Source organism: Mustela putorius, unplaced genomic scaffold (assembly GCF_011764305.1).
Source record: "Mustela putorius furo isolate JIRA1106 unplaced genomic scaffold, ASM1176430v1.1 tig00003901_pilon_pilon_pilon, whole genome shotgun sequence".
Lineage (NCBI taxonomy): Eukaryota > Metazoa > Chordata > Mammalia > Carnivora > Mustelidae > Mustela > Mustela putorius.
In genome coordinates, this window is record NW_025422049.1 from 16,468,422 (window position 1) to 16,480,804 (window position 12,383).

At 38.4% G+C, this 12,383-nt stretch overlaps 1 protein-coding gene across 1 annotated transcript in view; it reads left to right on the plus strand.

The window, feature by feature from the left end:
- Window positions 1–1,921: 1,921 nt before the first annotated feature.
- ACSL4 (acyl-CoA synthetase long chain family member 4) overlaps window positions 1,922–12,383 on the plus strand; it is a 112,393-nt gene continuing 101,931 nt past the window's right edge. The window contains exon 1 of the mRNA XM_013064832.2: window positions 1,922–2,005. The gene's annotated coding sequence lies outside the window, so the exon portion shown is untranslated. The remainder of the gene's footprint in view (window positions 2,006–12,383) is intronic.

The following is a 12,383-nucleotide window of genomic DNA, read 5'->3' on the forward strand; positions in this document are numbered from 1 at the left end:
GCATTTAGTTGTGTGGGAGTCCTCTTCGGTTAACATGTGACTTTCTCGTCTTCATTTATTTTCTCTCTCCTGTGCCTCTTTTAGGTCCGGACCTATTGAAGAGTTCTAAGAGCTGATCCGTACCTCTGTTGGGGAGGAGGAATTTTCCCCATCCTTCAAGGCCGTTCTGGTTGGACTAAGAATCAAATTGTTGGGAGACAGATTAACAGAAACAAGTCAAATTTAATATTGTACATACTGAGAATCCATACAGATAAGGAAATTTCAGACAGTGAGGCAACACGATGCTTACGTGAGCTAAGGAGAGGGGTTAGGGTCTGAAGATACAAGACAGAGAAAGGCCTTTAGCAGGAGGGTGAAAGGAGGTGTGTGGAAAACAAAGGGTGCCCAATTATGTAGATATATTTCTCAGGTAAAGGGGAATCTCTGTGAATAGCCCTCTTTCCTGGTACAAACACACAGATAAGGGGGAGATAAATTCTCCTGAATCTGTTGGGTTTTTATTGCTTTCTCTTATTTTTATTTTTGCATTTTTTTTCTTAATATTTAACTTCTTATATTCCCCAAGTTTTTATTTAAATTCCAGCTAGTTAACATACAGCGCAGTACTAGTTTTGAGGGTAGAATTTAGTGATTCATCACTTACATACAATACCTGGTGCTCATCATAAGTGCCCTCCTTAATACCCACCACCTGTTTAACCCATTCCCCACTCCCCCACCATCTCCCTCCAGTATCCCTCAGTTTGTTCTGTGAGGTTCAGAGTCTGCCTCTTGGTTTGCCTCCATTTTTATTCCCTGCTATGTTCATTTGTTTTGTTTCTTAAATTCCACATATGAGTGAAGATAGTGTAGATAATGCTGCTATAAACCTCAGGGTGCATGGGTCCCTTCAAATCAGTATTTCTGTATCCTTTGGGCAAATACCTCATAGTGCAATTGCTGGGTGGTGGGGTTGATCTATTTTTAACTTTTTGAGGACTTTCTATACTGTTTTACAGAGTAGCTTCCCCAGTTTGTATTCCCACCAAAAGTGTAAGAGGGTTCCCTTTTCTCCACATCCTCACCAACATCTGTTGTTTCCTAAGTTGTTAACTTTAGCCATTATGACAGGTGTGAGGTGATATCTCATTGTAATTTTTATTGGTATTTCCCTGACGATGAATGATATTGAGCATCTTTTCATGCATCTGTTGGTCATCTGTGTGTCTTCTTTGGAAAAATGCTTATTCATGTCTTCTGCCCATTTCTTAACTGGATTGTGTTTTGGGTGTTGAGTTTTGTAAGTTCTTTATATATTTTATATACTAACCCTTTATCAGATATGTCATTTGCAAATATCTTCTCCCATTCCATAGGTTAGCTTTTAGTTTCATTGATGGTTTCCTTCACTGTGCAGAAACCTTTTATTTTGATTGCTTTTAATTCAAAACAGTGTTCATGCCAAAGTAGCCCATCTTGGAGCTGCCCTTGGCCCCTACACCTCCAACCAGATCCTTGAACAGTCAATTCTTTCCTGGTGTCCTCATGATTCTTGAAGTGGCTTAAGTGCAGTGTAAGCCCTCTTGATAGAGTAACTGTAGTTGAAATGTTTCTAAGCCTTATTTGACTTCCAGAGGAAATTCAAAGCCCTCTTAAGCCATTCTTGGGCCCAAGGATTTGATATGAGTATACTTAGTGGTCTAAAAATAGTTTGGGGACAGCAAGATTAGTCACCTTGCTACTGGAATGGAGAAAGAAAATATTTATTATACTGAACACTTGTATAATGCTTTATAGTTTTCAATGTGTTTTAAACATCTCATTAGATCCTTCAATCTGTGAAGTGAAGGAGTAGATATTTCCACAAGGAAACTAAAGTCAGAAGATTAGGTAACTTCCTTAAATGCACTCTTCCAAATTCTTTCAACTAGAAGAGTTACTTTAGCCCCAAAAGGGATTTATTTGTTCGTGTAACCTATAAAGGGAGAAAAACCTGCCAGGAACCAGGGCCTCAGAGATTGCAGTAAGTACTCGACATTGACAGAATTTTCTCTCTATTCATCTTTATTTCTTCTTGTCGCTGCTTGGATTTAGTCCGTAGACAGGTTCTTTTCTATAGTGGGAAAGATGATGGGTAGTAGCCTAGATCATATATCCTTATAATTCATGATCAAAGTGAGGATTATGGGGCACCTGGGTTGTTCATTTGATTGAGCATCTGATTTTGGCTCAGGTCATGATCTCAAGGTCCTGAGATCGAGACTTGCATTGGGCACCCACTCAGCAGGGAGTCTGCTTGTTCCACTACCCCTCTGTGTGTGTGTGTGTGTGTGTGTGTGTGTGTGTTTGTGTGTCAGAGTGTGTCTGTGTGCCTATCTCTCAAATAAATAAATAAAATATATTTTTTTAAAGTGAGGATAAATTTACTTCAGATAATTTTGGGTAAGGCTTCCAATTCACTTTATTTAGGCCATGTGTCCTCTCCCTCAGACCAATCACTGTTTCCCAGAAGTTGCAGTGCTATGGTTGGGCCAAACCTGGATCATGTGGTCACTCTTGTAGTTTGCAGATTTGGGTTGAGGGTGGAGTACTATGACTGACAACCTCGTCAGGAAGACATGGAATGGGGAGGCAGCTCTCTGATGGAAAGGGAATGATGTTAATAGGCAAAGAATAGGAAAGTATGTGAGGTAAACTAAAATCACAACCACTGCTGCCCAGTACACCAAAATTCTGGAAAACTCAGGTCACTTCCTCAAAAACACCACATTAGAAGAGAGTGAGAAGAAACAGACTGGTCGAATGCACAGCAGCTTGCTTAAGGAATTCTAGAAGTTTATTTTAGAACCCTTAGTCTTTATGTTTGAGAAGTCATGAAGAGGAGATAGATCTGGAGATATGAAAAGACTGTGTGTGAATTTTAATTAAAAAGAAGAAACTTGTCTTGATAAGACTGATATTTGGAAGATGAAGAGAGCAGCAGTTCTCAAATAGTTTGGTTTCAAGAGCCCCTTATACTCTTAAAAATCATGGAGGACCATAAATATCTTTTGTTGATATGTGGTACAGTTACCTATGTTAAATTAGATATTAAAACAAAGAAACTTAAAATAATTTATGTTTATATTTATTTATTTATCTGTGCACAGAGGTAAAGAATAAATGATGAGTAGTAGGGTTTCATGCCTCTGCCTTGATCTGCTGTTTCTTGAACATCAGCACAAATGGAAACACTTTGGCAAAAGCAAATATTTCAGTATTATTATGAAAGTAATATTGACCTCTCTGGCCCCTGCCCCAAAGGGTTATGGGAACCCTAAGCATCTGTGGTCCACACTTTGGAACCAAATTGTTGCAATAGAGGAGATAATTAAATAACTCTTTTACCCATCTGGACTAGCATCAGGTACCGGATGGCAATCAGCCCAGCTTTATACAAAACAAGTCATTCTCTGACATTTTAAAGTCCGTCTATGGTAGAAAATAGGCCAAGGAGTTAAGAGAGAAACAGTAGCATCATAAAGAAATCTCTTTGAAACTGTTTAAAAGTCTTGTTAGTTTTTTGGAGTCATCAATACCAAAAACCTTGCAGTTCCCTAGAACAGAAGGGTTTCTGTTTCTTCTAAGGGTTCAAAATGTAACCTAGAATACATTGACTGGGTTGACCATTGGAATAGATATGTAAGAGAAGCATGCAACAAATTAAAAAAAAAAAAAGAGCTCCAATTGAAACAATTGAATCCATAGGTCAAATATTCAGAAAGGGTCTACTCTCATAGTCTTGTCCATGATACCATCCTCAATGACAAGTCATAAAGACTTGTCCAAATGAACATCACAGGGTGGGGGTCACATCTGTCTGGAAGCTCATGACTCCCCAAAAAGAGGCCTTCTGTGGCTCCTTATTAACATGAAAGTCATGTGAAGCATGGGGGATGACATATCAAACTCACCTGTGATTCCAAAAAGTAATAGGTAGAGTAATATATGTACATGCAACTCTAAGCAGGGCACTTGGTTAAACTGGGACTACATCCTGGGAAACAGGCCCGGTAATTTCTAAAAATATATCACACCACTAAACAGGGTTTCAGAGCATAGAGCTTCCAGAAGCAGAGCTTTGTAATTATAGATTTATCTGCATGTTTGTTTAACATCTGCCTTTCTCATTTGCCACAGTACCCACAGAGTCTGACATAGAGTATTATTAAGTAAATATTTGCTGAATAAATGAATAATTGATTGCTACTACATGATCTTGCATAGTCTGACCTCTACTTTCCTTCCCAGCCTCATGTCCCACCATACTCCATCTGGACCTCTGGACTCAAGTCATTGTGACCTTATTTTCATCACTTGAATGCGCTGTACTTTCTGCTGTCATAGAGCCCATGTTTGGTCCCTTTGCTTGGAATGGTCTTCCACCCTATTCCTTAATTACTACTCATTTGTCAGATATCAGCCTAAGTTTTAGGTTTAGGCTCCTCAGGAAAGCCTACCTTGAGCTCCACAATTAGAGCAACCCTTCTCTTATAAACTTAGACACAACCTAGCCAAGATGTGGGTTTCCACTTTTTTGTGTGTTCATTTGATGTTGCTCCCTATCCCTACCTGGCTGGATTTTTAAGTTATATGAAGGTAGAGACTAGGTCTGTTTTCACCCAGCATTATACATCACAACACAGTGCCTGGGGCATGGTAAGTTTATACCCGTAGGTGTTAAGTGAAGGAAAGAATGAATGAAGCACACTGTTCCCTGGTCATATAAGGTGTCTACTACCATTTAGGATGCTGGAAGGACTTTGGAGAAGCCATTGTTTATCTTCCTATTCGATTCCTTTCATTCCCTTTATTCTCCTCCCAGTTTATATGATTTCTGTGGTTACTCAGCTGTAGTGGCCATTAGAATCCTCATAAGCTAGGACAATTTTTCAGAGCAGGGGTGGGCAATCTATGACCCATTGAGCCAAATCTGGACCACAGGCTGTTTTTTTAAAAGATCTATTTATTTATTTGAGATAGAGAAAGAGAGAGAGAGGAGGGGCAGAAGGAGAGGGAGCTAGAGTCCCAAGCAGACTCAGCACTGAGATGTGGTGGGGGCTTGAAAGGGAGTAGATTGAGAGAGAGAGAGCATCTTAAGCAGGCTCCACACCCAGCATGGGACCCCAAGTGGGGATTGATCCCACAACCCTGAGATCACAACCTGAGCCAAAACCAAGAGTCAGATGCCCAATCAACTGCTGTGCCGTCAGGGACCCCTCACAGGTTGTTTTTGTAAATAAAGTTTTATTGGAACGGAGTTATGCCCATTCATTGACATACTGCCTATAAATATGTAAATGTCTCACAGTAGCAGAGTTGAGTAGTTGCAATAGAAACTATCTGTCCTGTGAAGCCTAAAATATCTCCTATCTGCCCCTCTACAGAGAAATTTTGCCAACCCCTTTGTTTCACAGCAATGTATATGCTTTCTTTTTTTTTTTTTAAAAGCCCTGTATCTGAATCTAACTTTTCATATATTGCTGGATTTCCTAGTTACACATTTATAATGACCACTGTGCATGAGGGCTTGACACAAAAGGTTATCAAGCAACTGATAGTTTTGCTAATCTTCACAAAAGAAAATATTCTTTGATTTGTAGCCAGAGTTGCCTCTTAGAAAGTCTGCAAAAATTTTTCCTTCTGATGAAAAATGAGTTTTTTGCAGAAATTGAGTTTTTTGCAGAATAACAGCTAATATTTATTGAATGCTTTCAATGAACCAGACTCAGTTCTAAGCACCCTGCATGATGATGATGATGATCCCTGCTTTACAGATGAGGACAGTAAGGCCCAGAGAGGTTGCACAGCATGTCTATGTCACACAGGTTTGGGAAGTACCTGAGCTAGAATAGGATTTGGAGGACTCTGACTTCAGACAAGACCTGTGCTTTTAACTACTCTACCATCCTGCTTGTCTGAGTCCTTCATTCCCCAAAAGCCACACTGTTTATGATTTCTAAATATGAAGACAGTTTTGTGCTGTTGTTTCCAAGTGGGACAACTTATAATTTTGAGTTTTGAAGGCAAGACATGGAAAGGCTTTTGAAATCCCAATGCTTGGCAGAGTACCAGGCACATAAAATTCAATTAATAAATGCTTCTATTGTTGTTGGACATGAAATGACATTGAAGAGGAAGAGGATGAAGACAAAGAATTTTCTACCAGGAGTTTCACACCATCCTAGGTCATTGTCAATGAATGGGGATATAGTTTCAAGTACTGGAGTCACTGCTAAGGGATCTGGCTACCTCTGAGCATGTGAGAGAAAGTAGAGATATTAGTTCCTTATTGTAAACAAAATGGAAAATAGAAGCAAGCAGTAATTACAGTACTGAATCTGTAAGTCAACTCTATAAAATTTTAAAATAAAGAGAACATAGATACAAAAAATAAATTGGTGGTTCCCAACTGGCATTGGGGAGTGGTAAGAGAAATGGGTGGAGGGGGTCAAAATTTATGCATGTTCAGTTATAAATAAGTCATGGTGATGTAATATATAGCTTGATGACTATAGTAAATAATACTGTATTGCATATTTGAAAGTTGTTGAGAGAGTAAACTTTATAAGTTTTCATCAGAAGGAAAATTTTTGCAGCTATGTATGGTAACAGATGTTAACTAGACTTATTATGGTGATCGTTTTGCAATATATACAAACATTGGATCATTCTGTTGTGGACCTGAAACTAACATAATGTTATATGTTAATTACACCTCAATTAAAAAAAAGAACACATTTCACTAGGTAAGATGTGACTGCAAATTCTAACCTATTTCATTCAGTTTTCTGATATGATTTAACAGATTTCTTCAAAACAGCTCTGCCAGGGACGCCTGGGTGGCTCAGTTGGTTAAGCGGCTGCCTTCGGCTCAGGTCATGATCCCAGTGTCCTAGGATCGAGTCCCACATCGGGCTCCCTCCTCGGCAGGGAGCCTGCTTCTCCCTCTGTCTCTGCCTGCCACTCTGTCTGCCTGTGTTCACTCTCTCTGACAAATAAATAAATAAAATCTTAAAAAAAACCAGAACACAGTTCTGCCATGACTACCTCCACAATGCATAGCTCTCGTTTTTTTTTCTTCCTATTTCTCGCTCTTATGAGCACTGGGTAGTTCTGTAATGTACACTGACAAACCATCCCCTCCTTTCGTGAAGTGGTCCTATGATCCCAGATACAGGATCCTTTAAAGGACAGATGCTGAAGTTCCAACAACATTGAGATTCGCCCCACAAACTGATAGGACATACTGTCCTTTAGTTTGTGCACAAAGTTTTCTTCTGCCTTCTGTGATAACTGCACCATTTGGCAGGGCACATTCCTTCCCTGATTTGTGTTACAATGAACTATGACTGTTTCAATGTCAGTCTGATTGTTCTGTTGGTGACTTTACGGTCCAAATAACGTAACATGTGCGATATTGATGTTCCTCCCTATATTTTTGCAAAATCAGCTAAAAGATTGTGCTCACAGAAATATCTTGCTGCTTAACATCTCATTCTAATTCTTTGAGCTCATGATTGTGAGGTGCTGCATTACAAAGGATTTTGCCAGCCAGAGGAGCAGCAGTAGGAATATGTTTTTCTCATTCTTTCATTCAACACTATCTGTTGTGTGCCTACTATATTTCAGGCTGTGTTCTAAGCACTAAGGATACAAAGGTGGAACAAATCAGACAAGAATCCCCTACTCTCATTGAGCTTACACTTTGTTGGGAGAAAAACAGAAAAGCAAATATAGGACATCTGGTGGTTATAAGTGTCATGAAGCATAGTAAAGCAAGTTGAGAAGAAGGAAAAGGAAAGACATGGGTGGTAGGTGATAAGGTTATGCGCTGCTGTAGGAAGGGTGATTCGGCCAGTTAAATAGGGTAGTTGGGAAGGCCTCCCCATCCACTGACACCTGAATGAAATGAGGCGTGTCAAAGGGAATGGCATTCTGAGTAATAGCAATGCAAAGGCCTTGGGGCAAGATAGTGTTTGGGTTATTCAAGGAATGGCAAGGAGGCCTTTGCTCAAGGGCTAAAACAGAGAGAGGGAAGTGTAAAGTGGTACAAGATGAAGTCACAAAGATAGGTAAGAAGGTGATAAGGTAAGGTCTAGTAGGCTAAGTCAAGGCTTTTGAACTCAAATGATGATAAAAACTAACCTTCATTTTACGTTTCTTTGTTTTAGAGTTTCCATGTATACGCTGGAATTTTGATTAATGTAACAATGTTTCATTTAAATATTTGATATTTGGTTGTGGTGGTAGAAGCAGCTAGCATCTATCTCAATAGCTCATAGCTCAGAATCCCTTTTTTCAAAAGAAACAGGATTTGGACATAAAACAGAACAGGCTGATACAATGGATGTTGTAGCAAAGCTGTATCTTATTCAAGGACTAGCTCTCAGGGTTGATGGCTTACTTATTGGCATGATAATGTCTGACATTTTCAAAATGTTTTCAGATGTGTGATTTCGTCAGACTCTAATAACAACCCCAAGAGATAGGAGAAACAGGAGTTATTACTGATCCAGAAATGGAGGGAATTGATATAGTTTACCCAGCAATCATCCAGCATATGAGTCAGTATCAGAGCCACGAAATCCTGACCCTGAATACACCACCCCCTCATTGCCCACTGTAAGGATTTTTTATTTACTTTTTGGGGAGGGTAAAGATTATTGAGTAACTTCTTGACTCAGAGGTCAGAATGTTAAATCAACTAAGTTATTAGCTCATTCCTCCCTTCTAGTTCTCAGGGGCATAAAAATATGTACTGAGTAAGGTCTGGGGGGTAGGCCTTGCTTTCTCTCTCTTTCAGTCTTTCTCTGTCTCTCTCTTGGAGCAGTCATTGACAAGAAGCTGATGTATTTTGAAAGTCTAGCTCTACTCTCAGAAAATGGCTGGGCATGTAGGAACTGGCCACCTCAAAGTTCACAATAATACAGTGGTTGTCCACTTCCCGCCCTCACAGAAACCACTCTGAAAGAGCACAGCGGCTCCCTTTGAGGCCCACGTGTCTATGAATAAGGCTCAATACTCCACCAAGTTAAACTTCTGCTATCGTGTTCTCAATTGAACAATATATTTACTAGCATCTTCCTAATGACATTTGTCAAAAAAGTAAACATGTTCCCTCACAAAAAAAAATGGCCTAATCTCCTTCAACAAATGAAATGTTGATTTAAAGGTGGGGGGGTTATTTTTTGGATGTTATCAAGTAATGAAATGGCAAAGCAGAAGAAAGAAATTGGGATTTCTGAATTCTGGAAGTAGACAGAGAATTCACATGTTGTCCCAGCAACTTTGTTCATTATAAATGTTGACTTTTCCTGAGACTCAGTCCTCAGCTGCCTCCCATCTCACTCACTCTATTCTCTTCCTGGGCAAGCTCACTCACATCTACAGCTTCCATGAGCTCCCCAGTGTCAATGTCCAGCTCAGACCTCTCACCTGACCTTCGGATCAATGTATCCAAATGTTTACTAGACCTCTCCTCTAGGGTGTCCCAAAGGTCACTCAAATGCAACTTGCTCCCCAAACCTGGTCTTCTAGCCTTCCCTCTCTCTGTGGATTGCCTTATCATTCCGTCCAGTTGTATTTAGGGATATTTTGATACACCCTGTTCCTTCTCAACTCTGAAACTTGGTTTGTTTAGGTCAAATTTTCTCATTTTAACCCCTAAAAATCTCCAGACTCCATCCACTTTTTTCCATCTCCATTAGCACCATCCTTCTGTCTATCTCCTCTTTCCTAGACTACCCCCAATAACTCCTAATCTACCCACATTTAGGGTCCCTTCTAATTTGTTCTTTTTAAAAAAGATTTGTTTATTTATTTTAGAGAGTGAAGAGGGGCAGAAGGAGAAGGAGAAAAAGTCACAAGTGGACTCCATGTTGACTGTGGAGCTGGACCTGGGGCTTGATCTCATGGCTATATCATTTTGCATTCCCACCGGCAATAAATGAGAATTCCTATTGCTCCACATACTCACCAGCATTTGGTGTTATCAGGGTTGTGAATTTTAGTCATTCTCATAGGTGTGCCTGGTATCTCATTATTGTTTTAACTTTCATTTCCTTAATAATACATGACATGGAGCCATTTTTTTTTCTTTAGTAATCTCTACACCCAATGTGGGACTCAAACTCATGACCCTTGAGATCAAGAGTTGCATTCTCTTCCAGCTGAGCCACGTAGGTGCCCTGGAGCATCTTTTCATATGCTTATTTGCCATCTTATATCTTCTTTGGTGAGGTGTCTGTTCATATCTTTTGTCCATTTTTTAAAAATTGAGTTGTTCATTTTCATATTGGTAAATTATAAGTGTTCTTTGTATGTTCTGAACAGTTCTTTATCAGATAGGGTCCTTTTTTTTTTTCAAATATTTTCTCCTGACCTGTAGCTTGACATTGTCTTCTCTTGACATTGTCTTTCACAGACCGAAGCTTTTCATTTTAATGAAGTCCAACTTATCAATTATTTATTTTCTGGATTTTGACTTTGATATTGTGGCTAAAAAATCATCACTATACCCAGGCCTCTAGGTTTTCCCCTATGTTATCTTCTAGGAGTTTTATAATTTTTCATTTTATATCAAGGTCTGTGATCCATTTTCAGTTAATTTTTGTGGAAATAGAAGAAGATCATTGTTGTTGTAGTATATGGATATCCAATAGACCCAGCACCATTTGTTGAAAAGATTATCTTTGCTCCATTTTATTGCCATGCCTTCTTTGTCAAAGATCAGTTGACCGTATTTTTGTGGATCTATTTCTGGGTTTGTTTAGTTTTACTGATTGATTTGTGTCTTCTTTCATCAACAGTATACTGTCTAGATCTCTGTAACTTTAAAGTAAGTCTTGAGTTTGGTAGTAGCCGTTCTTCAACTTTGTTATTCCTTAATATTGTGTTGGCTATTTGGGTCTTTTGCCTTCTCTTATAAACTTTAGAATCAGTTTATTGATAGCCACAAAAGAGCTCGTTGGGATTTTGATTGGTATTGTGTTGAATCTATGGATCAATTTGGGAAGAACTGAAATTTTGACAATATTGAGTCTTCCTATCCATGAATATGGAATAGCTCCATTTGTTTGTTCTTCCTTGATTTCTTTTATCAGTTTTGTAATTTTCCTCAAATAGATTTTGTATAGATTTGATTAGATTTAAACCTAAGTATTTCATTTTTTTTTTGGTGCTAATGTAAAGTGTTATGTTTTTAATTTTACTTTCCCTCTGTTCATTGTTTGTATATAGGAAAGCGATTGACTTTTGTATATTAATCTAGTATCCTGCAATCTTATTAGTTGCAGGATAATTGCTTATGAGTTCCAGGAGGGTTTTCTTTTGACTGTCAGCTCAGATTTTCTACATAGACAATCATATCATCTTCAAAGAAAGACAGTCTTCAAAGAAAGACTTCAAAGAAAGACAATCAGTATACATTTTACTTACTTTTTTTAACACATTAGTTAGGACTTCCAATATGATGCTGAAAAGGAGTGGTAAGAGTGGACATCCTTGCCTTACTCCTGAATCTTAGTGGGAAAGCTGCAAATTTCTCACTATTAAGTATGAGGTTAGATGGAGGGTTTTTCCAGATGTTCTTTATCAAGTTGAGGAAATTCCTCTCTATTCCTGGTTTGCTGAGAGTTGTTGTTGTTATTGTTTTACCATGAATCAATATTGGATTTTATCATGTGTTTTTTGGGTATCTGTTGATATGAGCATGTAGTCTATCAATGTGATAAACTACATTCATTTATTTTCAAGTGTTGAACCAGCTTTGTATATCTGGAATAAACACCACTTGGTGATGGTGTAGAATTCTTTTTATACATTGTCGGATTCAATATGTCAATGTTTTTTTAAGGATTTTTGCTTATACGCTCCTTAGAGATATTGATCTGTGTAGTTCTCTTTTCTAATAATATCTCTGCCTTGCTTTGGTATTATGGTAATGCTGGCCTCATACAATGAGTTAGGGAATATTCTCTCTGTTTCTATCTTCTGAGATTATAGAGCATTAATGTAATTTTTTCCCTAAATGCTTGGTAGAATTCATCAGTGAATCTATCTGGCCCTGATGTTTGTTGTTTTAGAAGGTTATTAATTATTGGTTTAATTTTTAAAATAGATATAGGCCTATTCAGATTGTGAATTTTTCTTGTGTCAGTTCTAGCAGATTGTATCTTTCAAGGAATCGGTTCATTTTGCCCAGGTTATGAAATCTATGGGCATGGTGTTGTTCATACTATTCCTTTAGTACCCTTTTACTGTCCATAGGATCTGTAATGATTCCCTCATTTCATTTTAAATATTAGTGGTGTGTGTCATTTCTATTTTTTTCTTAGTTTGCCTAGCAAGAGACTTACTGA